The 18,821-nt window shown below is 31.4% G+C and overlaps 3 long non-coding RNA genes across 3 annotated transcripts; all 3 read left to right on the plus strand.

Annotated features, from left to right (window-relative positions):
• Positions 1 to 2,824: 2,824 nt before the first annotated feature.
• On the plus strand, positions 2,825 to 4,883 carry LOC149495386 (uncharacterized). The gene is made up of 3 exons (XR_016321181.1): positions 2,825 to 3,228; positions 3,834 to 3,899; positions 4,615 to 4,883. It is a non-coding gene; the product is annotated as an uncharacterized LOC149495386 (long non-coding RNA).
• Positions 4,884 to 9,618: 4,735 nt separating this feature from the next.
• Positions 9,619 to 11,684, plus strand: LOC149495387 (uncharacterized). Its single transcript, XR_016321176.1, has 3 exons — positions 9,619 to 10,030; positions 10,636 to 10,701; positions 11,416 to 11,684. It is a non-coding gene; the product is annotated as an uncharacterized LOC149495387 (long non-coding RNA).
• Positions 11,685 to 16,420: 4,736 nt separating this feature from the next.
• LOC119370160 (uncharacterized) lies at positions 16,421 to 18,484 on the plus strand. The gene is made up of 3 exons (XR_016321204.1): positions 16,421 to 16,831; positions 17,437 to 17,502; positions 18,216 to 18,484. It is a non-coding gene; the product is annotated as an uncharacterized LOC119370160 (long non-coding RNA).
• Positions 18,485 to 18,821: the final 337 nt, after the last annotated feature.

Consider the following 18,821-nt stretch of genomic DNA (forward strand, 5'->3'; position numbering starts at 1 on the left):
CCACCAACCATGCGACTTATTGTAAAATCACCTTAAAACGACTTTTGTATCCCATTTGAAAAAATTTAAATATACTGGCACCTCAGTTTAAAAATTAAACCGCAAGGATTGAAGTGATTTAGTGTGGAATCCACTGATTTACCTTATGTTAGCTTAATCCAATGAACTAAAAACTCACCGTTTCCCTTTCCTCTAACCCAAAAATCCATGTCTTGCAAACAAATTATTCATCTTCTAAAATTTCATCCGATAAAATTAAAATCTTTAAAGATAATATTGTTAACATATTTAATATCTACCTTATTTAGTATCTATCAAATAGATTATATTATATGTATATCTAATCATATTTAATATATACATTATATGCCTTATTTAATATTATATTATATATATTCGGTTTCAAACCATAATATAAATGTCATAAGCGATCTCTTACTCCATTTGGTGACTATTCATGATTATTGTTGGACTCCATGACTTTTACAAGTCTAATTTGATCACTTCCAAAATTTTTCCTTCTATTTTTTTTTATATAACTGTCCAAATAATAAAATGCTATAGATATAATCACCATAATAGTGACAATAGTAACTCAAAAGTAAATACGTGAACAAAATCCCCAAAATATGTGTCAAAAAAAAAAAAAAAAAACAACACAAAAAAGGAAAAGAAGAAATAATCAATCAGAGCTCATCAGTCGCCACTCGTGGAAGAAGCAAAAAGAGCTTTTAGGTAATTTTGAAAGATAATTTAGTAAACCATCTTAACTCATTTAATTAATTATTATAATTAGATGAGTTGACGATAATGTATTCAAATTGTTAGATAACCATCTTAACCATTTTAACCCTTTACATACATAGATGAACATTAGTCAAGTATTTTTTTTAAAATTTATCAAATTAATTCCCAATATTGAAACTTAACTAAGACGGTCCAGCGGAAATCTCAAACCGTTTATACTTTTCTTATTTCATTATATATAATATAATGTTATGGGCGTTAACGTAGTCTTGGGGTGAGCCTTGGGCATGTGAGGGAAGAATTAGGACCACACTTATTAGACAAATGAAGGGTAATAATAGTTTGCAGAACATCGTTTTTGGTTTGTGATGGAAACTAAGAGGTTAGGCCATTGATGATAATTGATAACATGTTAGATTGGATTTTATAGGCGTATGGTATTGGAAAATTAGACATGGATGATGACTTAAAATTGGAAAAATAGTGATAATTTAATTTTAATTGGTTGAAAAACAATTGACTTTATTAATTTCCTATTTAAATTTAGATTCTATTAGATAAAACATGAAATTATATTATATATGTTATATAAGGTGTATATCAAATATGGTAATCATATAATATTTTTATGGATTTTAAATTTTTTGGTTAAAAATAAAAGGTAATTTAAATTTGATTGGTTATATTAACTTTTCTATTTAAATATAAATTATATTGAATAAAATAAAAAATTATATTATATATTAACTGAGGCATATAGTAAATATGGAAGAAAATAAGAATTCAATTTGATAAAATAAGAAATTATATAACATATTAAATATAGTAAGAATATAAGAATTCAATTTATAAAATAAAAATTATATTGCATATGGTATACTTTAAATATGGAATATATATATATATATATATATATATATATATATATATATATATATATATATATATATATATATATAAAAGTAAGAATTGGGAGGGGAACATTGAGATTATCAAAAATGCCCCCATTAAGTGTATGGATCGATAAAAATATCATTTAAAATTTTAATTTTAATAGTTGAAAAATAATGGTAATTTAATTTTTGATTTGTTATATTAATTTTCTACTTAATTTTAAATTCTATTAGATAAAGTAAGAAATTATATTATATACTATACAAGGTATATATTAATTATGGTAGAAATATAATACCTTTAAGGATTTTAATTTTATTGGTTAAGAAAATGAAGGAAATATAAATTCTATTTGATAAAATAAGAAATTATATTACATATGGCAAGAATATCAGAATTTGATTTGATAAAATAAGAAATTATATAATACATTAAATATATAGGAATTATAAAATAAAAAATTATATTGTATATATTAAAAATGCTATACTTTAAATATAGTAACAATATAAGAATTTAATTTGATATTCTTTATTTAATTTGAACAAATAATTAAATAATAAAATTTTGGTAAAAATAATTACGTTTAAACGATAAAAGTTCATCCTAATCCTATTTTGTTGTTAAAATTTTCTGTTATATTCTTAGTTTACTATAACAGAATAAAGGTAATTATTTTTAATAATTTATAATATAATTTCTAATTTAATTGGTTATAAATCAAACTAAAAATATATATTATAACTAGTAAAGGTTATTTTACAAGAAAATAATTATTTTTATTATAATAAATATATTTTTTATTTGCATATTAAAAAAAATCCTATTATAATAAATATATTTATTGCATAAGAAATTTTTTAAACATTTTCCTAGATATGTGTGCACTTCAAAATGTTATTTTATATTATTTTTATGGTTTTTTTGTATATTGTTACTGAAACAACTCAAATTTTTATTTTCAAAGATTTTCCAATTAAATTTAATAAACCGACAGTTTGGAAATTTATTTTAATATTTTAATGCGAACACTGTGAGAAACCGAACCGAAAACCGATTGAAAAAGTCGAAAACCAATCGAAAATCAAAGATTTGGGTCGAATCGAACCGGTTCGACCCAAACCATCTAGAAAATTCCCTTTCCTTTTTTTTTCCAGCGCTGCACCTCTCTACTCCTCACCATCACAGCAGCGCCTCCTCCTTCCTCTTCTTCTTCTTCTTCTTCTTTCTTTCTTTCTTTCTTTCTTTCCCTTTTCTTCTTCCTCTCTTCTTCTTTCTTGCTGTGACTGCGCCTGCGTCGACCTCAGCCAGCAACAGCAGAGGCGCGATCCACAGCCAGTCGCACCGCCTCCATCGCGCACAGCACCGCCTCGCCGCTCCTCCGCGCGCCACAGCCAGCGGCTCCACCTGCAGCAGCGCTTCATCCTCAGCCAGATCGCAGCGCCACAGCTCCTCGAGTTCATTGCGCCACCATCCTTGCTGTCCAGTAGATCGCGCCACTTGCTCGCAGTCCCGATGCGCGTAGCTCCGATCTAGCACGCGTAAGCCTTTCCGATCTAGCAAAATTCAACAAAAATTATACTTGGGGTATAGAGCAATTCTTGCTAATTCTCAGAATTTATTTTAGTAATTTGGGTATAATTTAACTTAGTAATTTTAGTTAATTAAATTAATTTTAGTAATCTTGATTAGTTAATTTAATTTAGCAAATCTGATTAGTTGAATTAATTTAATTTAGTGTTGATGAGTCGATTAATAAAAATATATTTGATTAATTAAAATTAAATTCTGGTAATAAATAAAATTGTTGGGAAATTATGATTTATGGAATTAAAGAAAAATTAATATAGTTGATGTGGATAAATGTGGAGGACGGGAAAAATTAAATTGATGGAGGATGGAAAATTTAATTGATTGATTGCCCGATGGATGGGCTGTGTGATTTGGAGTTATTAGATAAAATTGTTGATACTTTAAACAAGTGGAAAGTCCAATTTTTAAGGGAGATGCTGTCGAAATTTCGGTAGAAAATAAAATGAATTTTGGTAGCAAATAAAATTTATTATAGAAATTTAATTAATTATAAAGAGTAAATTATTGATATAAATTAAATAGGTTAAGAATAGTAGTGTGATGAATAAATATTTTATCTGATATTATTCTTTTTCCGATGTCATTTTTACTTTGCTTAGATCGCTCGGGTCCATCTAGTGCTCCTCCCGGATAGAATCAAAACTAGAGCTTCGTTCTCCACCACAGTGAGTAATAATAAATAATGCATATCAACACTGCATTTGCATAACATTACATTTTTATATATTTACATATTGTATTTTCTCATATATATTATGTTATGATCACTATAATTATACTTGTGCATAATTGTGCATTTGGATGAAATTGGTGTATTATGATAAATGAATTGTTTGATTATTTGTGCTGTGTATATACTGTGCTCTGTTTGTGTGGAGTTGGGATGAAGTGGGTCACCATGGGTTTGTGAGGACGGTCGATAAATAAGGATCCTGATGAACTGATGAAAGTGGACCGTCGGCCGGGTAAATGGGAGATCGGCGCCCCCGTGTGCACCTGATGAACTGATGAAATGATGTTGATGATATGGAAAAGAAAAGAGAGAATGTAAAAATAAAATATTGAGAGGACTGGTCAAGTGAGGATTAGACCGGTCCGCCAGATATGGGGGATTGGCTCCCCGGGTGCACATGTTTGAGAGGATGGGTTGTTTGAGAGGACGGCTCGTCGGGGATTTAGGTGACGCCACTGACTAATTTCCACGTGATGTGATTATTTGAAGGTGATATTGTTTGTGGGTGCTGATGTAATGTCATATGATTGACTGTTGTGTGTTCATTCAGTATACTAGGGTGCATTTTGCTTGACTGTATGTGGTGTGTGTTATTTATTATTATTCACTGAGTTGCAAAACTCACCCCCCCCCAACAAACCTCCCAGGTACTAGGAAGCAGCTGATTCGACTGAAGCTCTGCAATCTTCTCCGCAGAGTTACAAATGTAAACTTTATATTCATGTTATTTAATTTTGGATGTATAAATTATTCCGTTATCAGATTATTTTTAGACTCCGCAGTTATAGGGTTGTGTATTTAAATTGGGCCTTATTGTTAGCACTACGCTATAAATTAATTATTGTGTAATTAACTGTAGGTAAACTAGTAAGCCCTTATTGTGATTATGAGTTATTGTGAATAGGCCCTGGTTAAATTTTATATATTATTTGATATTGGGCCAGATGTTTGAAAATTTTATAAAACTTATATCTCAAGTCATATGGGCTTACTGTTTTGTTGAAATTAGGAGAATCATGTAGACAGATTGAATAATTTAGGCTTACTACGGGCCTCGGGGGCCTTAAGCTTACCTAGGCCCTAGTGCCGGTCCGGCCCACGGAAACGGGTCGTGACAAAGGTGGTATCAGAGCAAAAGTTCATAAGTCTAGATGTAACTGCGGAGTAATTCCTGTCATGTCTTGACATAGTCTTCCTTGCTTTCCTCTTCAGCGTTGTTCGCAACCAGATTAGAGTTAAGTTGTTTAATAAGTAAAATTTTGTATCCTTGTTCTTTAGAGATGTGATTTAGTTACTGATGCTAAGGGGATGGTTTAAACAAAAACCCTTTTATGGAATAAATAATATTCATATATAATTTAAGTATGTAAGAAGATAAGTTATATAGGATTAATAAGTTGAGGTTAGTTGATGAAAGTGTGCTATTTTTTATTTAATACGTGTTGAATGTGGAATACATATTTAAGAATGCATGAATGTGTGTATAGGTGTGCTTGCGGAATTGAGAATGAGTTGCTAATAATTTAACAAGAGAACTAAATGATTCGGATTCGAGGACATCAGAATCTATTTAATTAGAGTATTGAATGAGTATATGAATTTGATGAAATTTACATGATGTTGGTTAGTGGAATTTCTTATATTTATTGAGATACATATTTTCTGGATGGAATGGATATACATGATTTTTATAAGGTCTGAATGTTGAAGGATTTGGTGCGATTTGGTATAATAATTGGTGATGAGTATTTTTCATAAAGAATAATATTGGAGGAATTATTATATGAAGTGAGTTTTATTTATGAGTAATTACTGCTTGGTGGGACAAAGTGTATTGTAGCATTCATCAGCTATTTCGTTTCAAGTGTATGAATGTAGGGAATAATATAAATTATTGTGGTTATAAGAAAAGTAAATTGTGATTCTTAGTAAAAGATAAACTACTTTAATCATGATGTACTTAGTGGTGGATATTGTGTGGATTGTGGCATCTTATGGTTTAATATGGTACAAGTAAGAATTAAATCTAATGGTATTTAGCCTTTTGATATTTAAAATAATTGTTGCACACTCGATGGTATGTGAATTACAAACAATGATTTTTGTTTAATGGGAGATTCTATGATCTGAGAAGGAGTTAATGACTCCATAAGGGAATTAAGGTACTTATGTTATGTAAATAGTGGGCTATGATGATTAAGTGTATTGATGAATGACATCGGACATGGAGAGATAATTGTCCAATTATTGAATTGATATAATACTAATGAAATAGATAAGTAAGGATGGATCTAGTCCTGTTATTGTTTGGATATTAAGAAAAGAATCAATTACAGAAACGTGAAGGGTATAAATTAATATGATTTAAATGAGGATAGTCAGTAATTAGAGGTTTAATAAATTAAGGATTATGGGTAACAAGATTTGATAAAACTAGAAATAGTGATACCTCAGCAGCTTTAAGATAAAGACTTCTATACTTTGGGAATTCATGAGTGTATTAGACGGGACATAAGTAAGACCCTAGTATATGTAGGATGTTTAATAAGCCAGACTAAGTTTATGGATCTAGTATAATAAAATGAAAGTAAAAGATAATAGAGGAAACTAGTGGACTTGGGATTGGAACGCTATTATGTTGGGTGATAATTATATTAGAAAATGATAATTAGAATATAATTTGAAGGAGAATAATATTTGTGTAATTGTAAAGTTTCTTGTTATATTGATAAAAAAAAAAAATAGAGATAAGGTGGATATTAAGAATTTAAATGATCATAAATAGTAATTTTATGCTGTAAATAAATTTAAAATTTATAAAAATTTAGAAAGTTAACAGATGTTTTAGAATAAGTAGTTAAGACTATGTAGTTAAACAAAAAAGGAGCGAAATATTATTAAAGATAGAATGATGGAACATGTATACTATTGAAGGTAGGAAAAATGGCTTTGAGGTTTAAAATAATTATCACTGTTGATGATAATTCTAATAGGATATTAAATAAATAATTGATAATGTTATAACCAAACTTTTGAGTTGAGTTAATCGGGTCTTTGCGAGGTGAGTTTCGAGAATTTAGTGGTTCATGAATAGTAAATTTAAATCTAAAAAGAGATCAAAGGTAGGAAGTTATTGAATGTCTTATGTTAAACAAATAGATAAATGATTCGAGGATTGTAATCCCGATGACAAAAGAATTTAGTACTTATATTCAGAAAGAAAGATAGACTTTCTATTGGAGAGAAAGAGAGAAGAGAATTTTGACTACTGTAATTTGATAGCATCTAGTTAGAATAATAGTTGATAAAGGATCACGGGACTTAGCTTGAGATGACAACGAATGTAAATAAATTTAATTTCTTGACGTAAAGCAATTAAAATAAGGAATTTCTATTAATTAGTGCAACTTTTGCAAGTTGCTTGTTTTATTAGATAAAGAAGGGAAGTTATATTTATGTCCTTGGTAGAACATGAAGGTAATTAGAGTATTTTCATTCATTAGTAAGCAAGCTGAGTTTTAATTTACCATTTGCATGGAACAGTGAAACTTGGTATAAGAAGGAAAAGGTGAATTTGGGATAGTTTTAACAAATTAATGAAGAGAATACATGTTAGTGTTTGAAGACTAAGGATATAAACTAGAGGATTATTGGATGTGATAACAGGATGGTCTAAGACTACATCTTGATTATATTGGAGTGCCAACTCATTTGTGTGTCGATCAGATCACTAATCAATTCAAATTGCTCATGGGACTATTGAGGTACCAATTAGAGCGAAAATTATTGATACATAATGTAGAGTCAATGTAAACCTACTCTGAATTCCTTAGCAATTGGTAGCAATTATGATTGAATGAATAGAATTGTGTTATAAATGGTAGTTGCGACATATCTAATGGTTTAAGGAAATATTTAATTAGTTAGGTGCATTTGAGGAATGGTACATTGAAACTCAGATGTTGAGGGATTCAATGAGCTATTAACCCTGTTTGGAGTAAAGAATATAGAGAGAACATAATTAAGGTTGAAAATCTTCCTAGATCGTATTAGGTATAAATTTTACAATTTTTGGAGGTGATAGACATTATGATAGACTTGGAGAAAAAGGAATAATCCTATGATATTATTATCTGAATATTCTTTAAGAATTCATGGGATTAAGAATAAATATAAAACAATGGACATAGTGTAATCAGGAATTAGATTATAGGTTTAATATCCTTAATCTCATACTTAGCTAGAGCAAAGGCAATACTTGTTTAGGATTTCTGGATACGTAGACCTAGGTAAATTGGATATAAATTACGGTTTGGAGAATTTTACATCTTGATTAAGCTTGTAAAAAAAAAAAATGTAGACTGGATTTCATGATGGAATGGAGTATAATAGAACTGTGTTTGCGAATTTTAGAAAATAAATTAAGAATTATTCGGCATGGCAACAACTAATTTGGCTAGTTGCATAAGTTGTTGTCATAATTAGTTGAGAAATGGTATGATATGATAATTCGGGAAGAAGGATAGAGAGGTTAATAACTAAAATAGAGACTTGATTGTGAATTGAAATTTTCTCTATATAGTCGATGTATTATTTGTTTTTATGAGAATTCTCATTAGTAGGAATTGAGAATAAATTATATATCTTTTGTTGGAAAATAGTTAAGTTGATAAATATGTGATGAGATTGAGATAGAAGTCAGTATATCCTATCAGTTGATAGCACTTAGCTAGAGAAATGTCATGATTTTGTTTGAAATAAGCTTGTAGTAATACCATGAATTTGTTCTCTTTAATTGGAAAGGATTGAATGGTATTTAATGGTAGAATTGATAATAATAATAAGGATTCTAAATTGGAATAGTAATAAATTTGATTGAATATGTGGATTCTTATATCAGTAAGATTACATAATGGGTTGGTGTATGAGTTTCTTATGGAGTGATGATCATTGCCTATGATAGCTAGTGAGAGAATAAATGACGATACATCAATGTAAGGACACATGATATAGAGCTAATGAGATCAATAACCCTTACTTGAGCAGATGTTATAAGTGAATAAAATTCTTACGTGTAAAGGTGAATATTAGTGTCGAATCTGTGCTTTAAGTTATGAATATTTGACTTGAGGTGACAACTTGTAGACATAGTATGATTCACGTTTAAATTAACTTTAGGGATGGATTTATCTTATAATCATCTTACCCTCTCTATAAATTAGATTTTCTTCCCAGGTCTGTTCATTGGTTTGTCTTAATTATTAAATTTAAGAAAAATCAGATTCACCACTCTGACTAACGAACTTGCAACTTTATGTGAGAAGCATAACCACCATTGTCGTAAACAATTATTGTATCCTAGTTTCTTGTTATTTTCAAAATTCGAGGACGAATTTTTTTTAAGGGGGGAAGACTGAAACAACTCAAATTTTTATTTTCAAAGATTTTCCAATTAAATTTAATAAACCGACAGCTTGGAAATTTATTTTAATATTTTAATGCGAACACTGTGAGAAACCGAACCGAAAACCGATTGAAAAAGTCGAAAACCAATCGAAAATCAAAGATTTGGGTCGAATCGAACCGGTTCGACCCAAACCATCTAGAAAATTCCCTTTCCTTTTTTTTTCCAGCGCTGCACCTCTCTACTCCTCACCATCACAGCAGCGCCTCCTCCTTCCTCTTCTTCTTCTTCTTCTTCTTTCTTTCTTTCTTTCTTTCTTTCCCTTTTCTTCTTCCTCTCTTCTTCTTTCTTGCTGTGACTGCGCCTGCGTCGACCTCAGCCAGCAACAGCAGAGGCGCGATCCACAGCCAGTCGCACCGCCTCCATCGCGCACAGCACCGCCTCGCCGCTCCTCCGCGCGCCACAGCCAGCGGCTCCACCTGCAGCAGCGCTTCATCCTCAGCCAGATCGCAGCGCCACAGCTCCTCGAGTTCATTGCGCCACCATCCTTGCTGTCCAGTAGATCGCGCCACTTGCTCGCAGTCCCGATGCGCGTAGCTCCGATCTAGCACGCGTAAGCCTTTCCGATCTAGCAAAATTCAACAAAAATTATACTTGGGGTATAGAGCAATTCTTGCTAATTCTCAGAATTTATTTTAGTAATTTGGGTATAATTTAACTTAGTAATTTTAGTTAATTAAATTAATTTTAGTAATCTTGATTAGTTAATTTAATTTAGCAAATCTGATTAGTTGAATTAATTTAATTTAGTGTTGATGAGTCGATTAATAAAAATATATTTGATTAATTAAAATTAAATTCTGGTAATAAATAAAATTGTTGGGAAATTATGATTTATGGAATTAAAGAAAAATTAATATAGTTGATGTGGATAAATGTGGAGGACGGGAAAAATTAAATTGATGGAGGATGGAAAATTTAATTGATTGATTGCCCGATGGATGGGCTGTGTGATTTGGAGTTATTAGATAAAATTGTTGATACTTTAAACAAGTGGAAAGTCCAATTTTTAAGGGAGATGCTGTCGAAATTTCGGTAGAAAATAAAATGAATTTTGGTAGCAAATAAAATTTATTATAGAAATTTAATTAATTATAAAGAGTAAATTATTGATATAAATTAAATAGGTTAAGAATAGTAGTGTGATGAATAAATATTTTATCTGATATTATTCTTTTTCCGATGTCATTTTTACTTTGCTTAGATCGCTCGGGTCCATCTAGTGCTCCTCCCGGATAGAATCAAAACTAGAGCTTCGTTCTCCACCACAGTGAGTAATAATAAATAATGCATATCAACACTGCATTTGCATAACATTACATTTTTATATATTTACATATTGTATTTTCTCATATATATTATGTTATGATCACTATAATTATACTTGTGCATAATTGTGCATTTGGATGAAATTGGTGTATTATGATAAATGAATTGTTTGATTATTTGTGCTGTGTATATACTGTGCTCTGTTTGTGTGGAGTTGGGATGAAGTGGGTCACCATGGGTTTGTGAGGACGGTCGATAAATAAGGATCCTGATGAACTGATGAAAGTGGACCGTCGGCCGGGTAAATGGGAGATCGGCGCCCCCGTGTGCACCTGATGAACTGATGAAATGATGTTGATGATATGGAAAAGAAAAGAGAGAATGTAAAAATAAAATATTGAGAGGACTGGTCAAGTGAGGATTAGACCGGTCCGCCAGATATGGGGGATTGGCTCCCCGGGTGCACATGTTTGAGAGGATGGGTTGTTTGAGAGGACGGCTCGTCGGGGATTTAGGTGACGCCACTGACTAATTTCCACGTGATGTGATTATTTGAAGGTGATATTGTTTGTGGGTGCTGATGTAATGTCATATGATTGACTGTTGTGTGTTCATTCAGTATACTAGGGTGCATTTTGCTTGACTGTATGTGGTGTGTGTTATTTATTATTATTCACTGAGTTGCAAAACTCACCCCCCCCAACAAACCTCCCAGGTACTAGGAAGCAGCTGATTCGACTGAAGCTCTGCAATCTTCTCCGCAGAGTTACAAATGTAAACTTTATATTCATGTTATTTAATTTTGGATGTATAAATTATTCCGTTATCAGATTATTTTTAGACTCCGCAGTTATAGGGTTGTGTATTTAAATTGGGCCTTATTGTTAGCACTACGCTATAAATTAATTATTGTGTAATTAACTGTAGGTAAACTAGTAAGCCCTTATTGTGATTATGAGTTATTGTGAATAGGCCCTGGTTAAATTTTATATATTATTTGATATTGGGCCAGATGTTTGAAAATTTTATAAAACTTATATCTCAAGTCATATGGGCTTACTGTTTTGTTGAAATTAGGAGAATCATGTAGACAGATTGAATAATTTAGGCTTACTACGGGCCTCGGGGGCCTTAAGCTTACCTAGGCCCTAGTGCCGGTCCGGCCCACGGAAACGGGTCGTGACAAAGGTGGTATCAGAGCAAAAGTTCATAAGTCTAGATGTAACTGCGGAGTAATTCCTGTCATGTCTTGACATAGTCTTCCTTGCTTTCCTCTTCAGCGTTGTTCGCAACCAGATTAGAGTTAAGTTGTTTAATAAGTAAAATTTTGTATCCTTGTTCTTTAGAGATGTGATTTAGTTACTGATGCTAAGGGGATGGTTTAAACAAAAACCCTTTTATGGAATAAATAATATTCATATATAATTTAAGTATGTAAGAAGATAAGTTATATAGGATTAATAAGTTGAGGTTAGTTGATGAAAGTGTGCTATTTTTTATTTAATACGTGTTGAATGTGGAATACATATTTAAGAATGCATGAATGTGTGTATAGGTGTGCTTGCGGAATTGAGAATGAGTTGCTAATAATTTAACAAGAGAACTAAATGATTCGGATTCGAGGACATCAGAATCTATTTAATTAGAGTATTGAATGAGTATATGAATTTGATGAAATTTACATGATGTTGGTTAGTGGAATTTCTTATATTTATTGAGATACATATTTTCTGGATGGAATGGATATACATGATTTTTATAAGGTCTGAATGTTGAAGGATTTGGTGCGATTTGGTATAATAATTGGTGATGAGTATTTTTCATAAAGAATAATATTGGTGGAATTATTATATGAAGTGAGTTTTATTTATGAGTAATTACTGCTTGGTGGGACAAAGTGTATTGTAGCATTCATCAGCTATTTCGTTTCAAGTGTATGAATGTAGGGAATAATATAAATTATTGTGGTTATAAGAAAAGTAAATTGTGATTCTTAGTAAAAGATAAACTACTTTAATCATGATGTACTTAGTGGTGGATATTGTGTGGATTGTGGCATCTTATGGTTTAATATGGTACAAGTAAGAATTAAATCTAATGGTATTTAGCCTTTTGATATTTAAAATAATTGTTGCACACTCGATGGTATGTGAATTACAAACAATGATTTTTGTTTAATGGGAGATTCTATGATCTGAGAAGGAGTTAATGACTCCATAAGGGAATTAAGGTACTTATGTTATGTAAATAGTGGGCTATGATGATTAAGTGTATTGATGAATGACATCGGACATGGAGAGATAATTGTCCAATTATTGAATTGATATAATACTAATGAAATAGATAAGTAAGGATGGATCTAGTCCTGTTATTGTTTGGATATTAAGAAAAGAATCAATTACAGAAACGTGAAGGGTATAAATTAATATGATTTAAATGAGGATAGTCAGTAATTAGAGGTTTAATAAATTAAGGATTATGGGTAACAAGATTTGATAAAACTAGAAATAGTGATACCTCAGCAGCTTTAAGATAAAGACTTCTATACTTTGGGAATTCATGAGTGTATTAGACGGGACATAAGTAAGACCCTAGTATATGTAGGATGTTTAATAAGCCAGACTAAGTTTATGGATCTAGTATAATAAAATGAAAGTAAAAGATAATAGAGGAAACTAGTGGACTTGGGATTGGAACGCTATTATGTTGGGTGATAATTATATTAGAAAATGATAATTAGAATATAATTTGAAGGAGAATAATATTTGTGTAATTGTAAAGTTTCTTGTTATATTGATAAAAAAAAAAAATAGAGATAAGGTGGATATTAAGAATTTAAATGATCATAAATAGTAATTTTATGCTGTAAATAAATTTAAAATTTATAAAAATTTAGAAAGTTAACAGATGTTTTAGAATAAGTAGTTAAGACTATGTAGTTAAACAAAAAAGGAGCGAAATATTATTAAAGATAGAATGATGGAACATGTATACTATTGAAGGTAGGAAAAATGGCTTTGAGGTTTAAAATAATTATCACTGTTGATGATAATTCTAATAGGATATTAAATAAATAATTGATAATGTTATAACCAAACTTTTGAGTTGAGTTAATCGGGTCTTTGCGAGGTGAGTTTCGAGAATTTAGTGGTTCATGAATAGTAAATTTAAATCTAAAAAGAGATCAAAGGTAGGAAGTTATTGAATGTCTTATGTTAAACAAATAGATAAATGATTCGAGGATTGTAATCCCGATGACAAAAGAATTTAGTACTTATATTCAGAAAGAAAGATAGACTTTCTATTGGAGAGAAAGAGAGAAGAGAATTTTGACTACTGTAATTTGATAGCATCTAGTTAGAATAATAGTTGATAAAGGATCACGGGACTTAGCTTGAGATGACAACGAATGTAAATAAATTTAATTTCTTGACGTAAAGCAATTAAAATAAGGAATTTCTATTAATTAGTGCAACTTTTGCAAGTTGCTTGTTTTATTAGATAAAGAAGGGAAGTTATATTTATGTCCTTGGTAGAACATGAAGGTAATTAGAGTATTTTCATTCATTAGTAAGCAAGCTGAGTTTTAATTTACCATTTGCATGGAACAGTGAAACTTGGTATAAGAAGGAAAAGGTGAATTTGGGATAGTTTTAACAAATTAATGAAGAGAATACATGTTAGTGTTTGAAGACTAAGGATATAAACTAGAGGATTATTGGATGTGATAACAGGATGGTCTAAGACTACATCTTGATTATATTGGAGTGCCAACTCATTTGTGTGTCGATCAGATCACTAATCAATTCAAATTGCTCATGGGACTATTGAGGTACCAATTAGAGCGAAAATTATTGATACATAATGTAGAGTCAATGTAAACCTACTCTGAATTCCTTAGCAATTGGTAGCAATTATGATTGAATGAATAGAATTGTGTTATAAATGGTAGTTGCGACATATCTAATGGTTTAAGGAAATATTTAATTAGTTAGGTGCATTTGAGGAATGGTACATTGAAACTCAGATGTTGAGGGATTCAATGAGCTATTAACCCTGTTTGGAGTAAAGAATATAGAGAGAACATAATTAAGGTTGAAAATCTTCCTAGATCGTATTAGGTATAAATTTTACAATTTTTGGAGGTGATAGACATTATGATAGACTTGGAGAAAAAGGAATAATCCTATGATATTATTATCTGAATATTCTTTAAGAATTCATGGGATTAAGAATAAATATAAAACAATGGACATAGTGTAATCAGGAATTAGATTATAGGTTTAATATCCTTAATCTCATACTTAGCTAGAGCAAAGGCAATACTTGTTTAGGATTTCTGGATACGTAGACCTAGGTAAATTGGATATAAATTACGGTTTGGAGAATTTTACATCTTGATTAAGCTTGTAAAAAAAAAAAATGTAGACTGGATTTCATGATGGAATGGAGTATAATAGAACTGTGTTTGCGAATTTTAGAAAATAAATTAAGAATTATTCGGCATGGCAACAACTAATTTGGCTAGTTGCATAAGTTGTTGTCATAATTAGTTGAGAAATGGTATGATATGATAATTCGGGAAGAAGGATAGAGAGGTTAATAACTAAAATAGAGACTTGATTGTGAATTGAAATTTTCTCTATATAGTCGATGTATTATTTGTTTTTATGAGAATTCTCATTAGTAGGAATTGAGAATAAATTATATATCTTTTGTTGGAAAATAGTTAAGTTGATAAATATGTGATGAGATTGAGATAGAAGTCAGTATATCCTATCAGTTGATAGCACTTAGCTAGAGAAATGTCATGATTTTGTTTGAAATAAGCTTGTAGTAATACCATGAATTTGTTCTCTTTAATTGGAAAGGATTGAATGGTATTTAATGGTAGAATTGATAATAATAATAAGGATTCTAAATTGGAATAGTAATAAATTTGATTGAATATGTGGATTCTTATATCAGTAAGATTACATAATGGGTTGGTGTATGAGTTTCTTATGGAGTGATGATCATTGCCTATGATAGCTAGTGAGAGAATAAATGACGATACATCAATGTAAGGACACATGATATAGAGCTAATGAGATCAATAACCCTTACTTGAGCAGATGTTATAAGTGAATAAAATTCTTACGTGTAAAGGTGAATATTAGTGTCGAATCTGTGCTTTAAGTTATGAATATTTGACTTGAGGTGACAACTTGTAGACATAGTATGATTCACGTTTAAATTAACTTTAGGGATGGATTTATCTTATAATCATCTTACCCTCTCTATAAATTAGATTTTCTTCCCAGGTCTGTTCATTGGTTTGTCTTAATTATTAAATTTAAGAAAAATCAGATTCACCACTCTGACTAACGAACTTGCAACTTTATGTGAGAAGCATAACCACCATTGTCGTAAACAATTATTGTATCCTAGTTTCTTGTTATTTTCAAAATTCGAGGACGAATTTTTTTTAAGGGGGGAAGACTGAAACAACTCAAATTTTTATTTTCAAAGATTTTCCAATTAAATTTAATAAACCGACAGCTTGGAAATTTATTTTAATATTTTAATGCGAACACTGTGAGAAACCGAACCGAAAACCGATTGAAAAAGTCGAAAACCAATCGAAAATCAAAGATTTGGGTCGAATCGAACCGGTTCGACCCAAACCATCTAGAAAATTCCCTTTCCTTTTTTTTTCCAGCGCTGCACCTCTCTACTCCTCACCATCACAGCAGCGCCTCCTCCTTCCTCTTCTTCTTCTTCTTCTTCTTTCTTTCTTTCTTTCTTTCTTTCCCTTTTCTTCTTCCTCTCTTCTTCTTTCTTGCTGTGACTGCGCCTGCGTCGACCTCAGCCAGCAACAGCAGAGGCGCGATCCACAGCCAGTCGCACCGCCTCCATCGCGCACAGCACCGCCTCGCCGCTCCTCCGCGCGCCACAGCCAGCGGCTCCACCTGCAGCAGCGCTTCATCCTCAGCCAGATCGCAGCGCCACAGCTCCTCGAGTTCATTGCGCCACCATCCTTGCTGTCCAGTAGATCGCGCCACTTGCTCGCAGTCCCGATGCGCGTAGCTCCGATCTAGCACGCGTAAGCCTTTCCGATCTAGCAAAATTCAACAAAAATTATACTTGGGGTATAGAGCAATTCTTGCTAATTCTCAGAATTTATTTTAGTAATTTGGGTATAATTTAACTTAGTAATTTTAGTTAATTAAATTAATTTTAGTAATCTTGATTAGTTAATTTAATTTAGCAAATCTGATTAGTTGAATTAATTTAATTTAGTGTTGATGAGTCGATTAATAAAAATATATTTGATTAATTAAAATTAAATTCTGGTAATAAATAAAATTGTTGGGAAATTATGATTTATGGAATTAAAGAAAAATTAATATAGTTGATGTGGATAAATGTGGAGGACGGGAAAAATTAAATTGATGGAGGATGGAAAATTTAATTGATTGATTGCCCGATGGATGGGCTGTGTGATTTGGAGTTATTAGATAAAATTGTTGATACTTTAAACAAGTGGAAAGTCCAATTTTTAAGGGAGATGCTGTCGAAATTTCGGTAGAAAATAAAATGAATTTTGGTAGCAAATAAAATTTATTATAGAAATTTAATTAATTATAAAGAGTAAATTATTGATATAAATTAAATAGGTTAAGAATAGTAGTGTGATGAATAAATATTTTATCTGATATTATTCTTTTTCCGATGTCATTTTTACTTTGCTTAGATCGCTCGGGTCCATCTAGTGCTCCTCCCGGATAGAATCAAAACTAGAGCTTCGTTCTCCACCACAGTGAGTAATAATAAATAATGCATATCAACACTGCATTTGCATAACATTACATTTTTATATATTTACATATTGTATTTTCTCATATATATTATGTTATGATCACTATAATTATACTTGTGCATAATTGTGCATTTGGATGAAATTGGTGTATTATGATAAATGAATTGTTTGATTATTTGTGCTGTGTATATACTGTGCTCTGTTTGTGTGGAGTTGGGATGAAGTGGGTCACCATGGGTTTGTGAGGACGGTCGATAAATAAGGATCCTGATGAACTGATGAAAGTGGACCGTCGGCCGGGTAAATGGGAGATCGGCGCCCCCGTGTGCACCTGATGAACTGATGAAATGATGTTGATGATATGGAAAAGAAAAGAGAGAATGTAAAAATAAAATATTGAGAGGACTGGTCAAGTGAGGATTAGACCGGTCGGCCAGATATGGGGGATTGGCTCCCCGGGTGCACATGTTTGAGAGGATGGGCTGTTTGAGAGGACGGCTCGTCGGGGATTTAGGTGACGCCACTGACTAATTTCCACGTGATGTGATTATTTGAAGGTGATATTGTTTGTGGGTGCTGATGTAATGTCATATGATTGACTGTTGTGTGTTCATTCAGTATACTAGGGTGCATTTTGCTTGACTGTATGTGGTGTGTGTTATTTATTATTATTCACTGAGTTGCAAAACTCACCCCCCCAACAAACCTCCCAGGTACTAGGAAGCAGCTGATTCGACTGAAGCTCTGCAATCTTCTCCGCAGAGTTACAAATGTAAACTTTATATTCATGTTATTTAATTTTGGATGTATAAATTATTCCGTTATCAGATTATTTTTAGACTCCGCAGTTATAGGGTTGTGTATTTAAATTGGGCCTTATTGTTAGCACTACGCTATAAATTAATTATTGTGTAATTAACTGTAGGTAAACTAGTAAGCCCTTATTGTGATTATGAGTTATTGTGAATAGGCCCTGGTTAAATTTTATATATTATTTGATATTGGGCCAGATGTTTGAAAATTTTATAAAACTTATATCTCAAGTCATATGGGCTTACTGTTTTGTTGAAATTAGGAGAATCATGTAGACAGATTGAATAATTTAGGCTTACTACGGGCCTCGGGGGCCTTAAGCTTACCTAGGCCCTAGTGCCGGTCCGGCCCACGGAAACGGGTCGTGACAGTTACTTTATCTAATAAGTTTTTTAATTTTTATCTTTATTAATTAGGGGTGAGCAAACTTTAAAAAAGATTGAAAATCAAATCAAATCAAATTATTTTTTATTTAATTCGATTATGTGGTTTCTAATCTTCTATAA

This window comes from Jatropha curcas, chromosome 6 (assembly GCF_041381405.1).
Source record: "Jatropha curcas cultivar XTBG-Jc1 chromosome 6, XTBG_Jcur_1.0, whole genome shotgun sequence".
NCBI classification, from domain to species: domain Eukaryota; kingdom Viridiplantae; phylum Streptophyta; class Magnoliopsida; order Malpighiales; family Euphorbiaceae; genus Jatropha; species Jatropha curcas.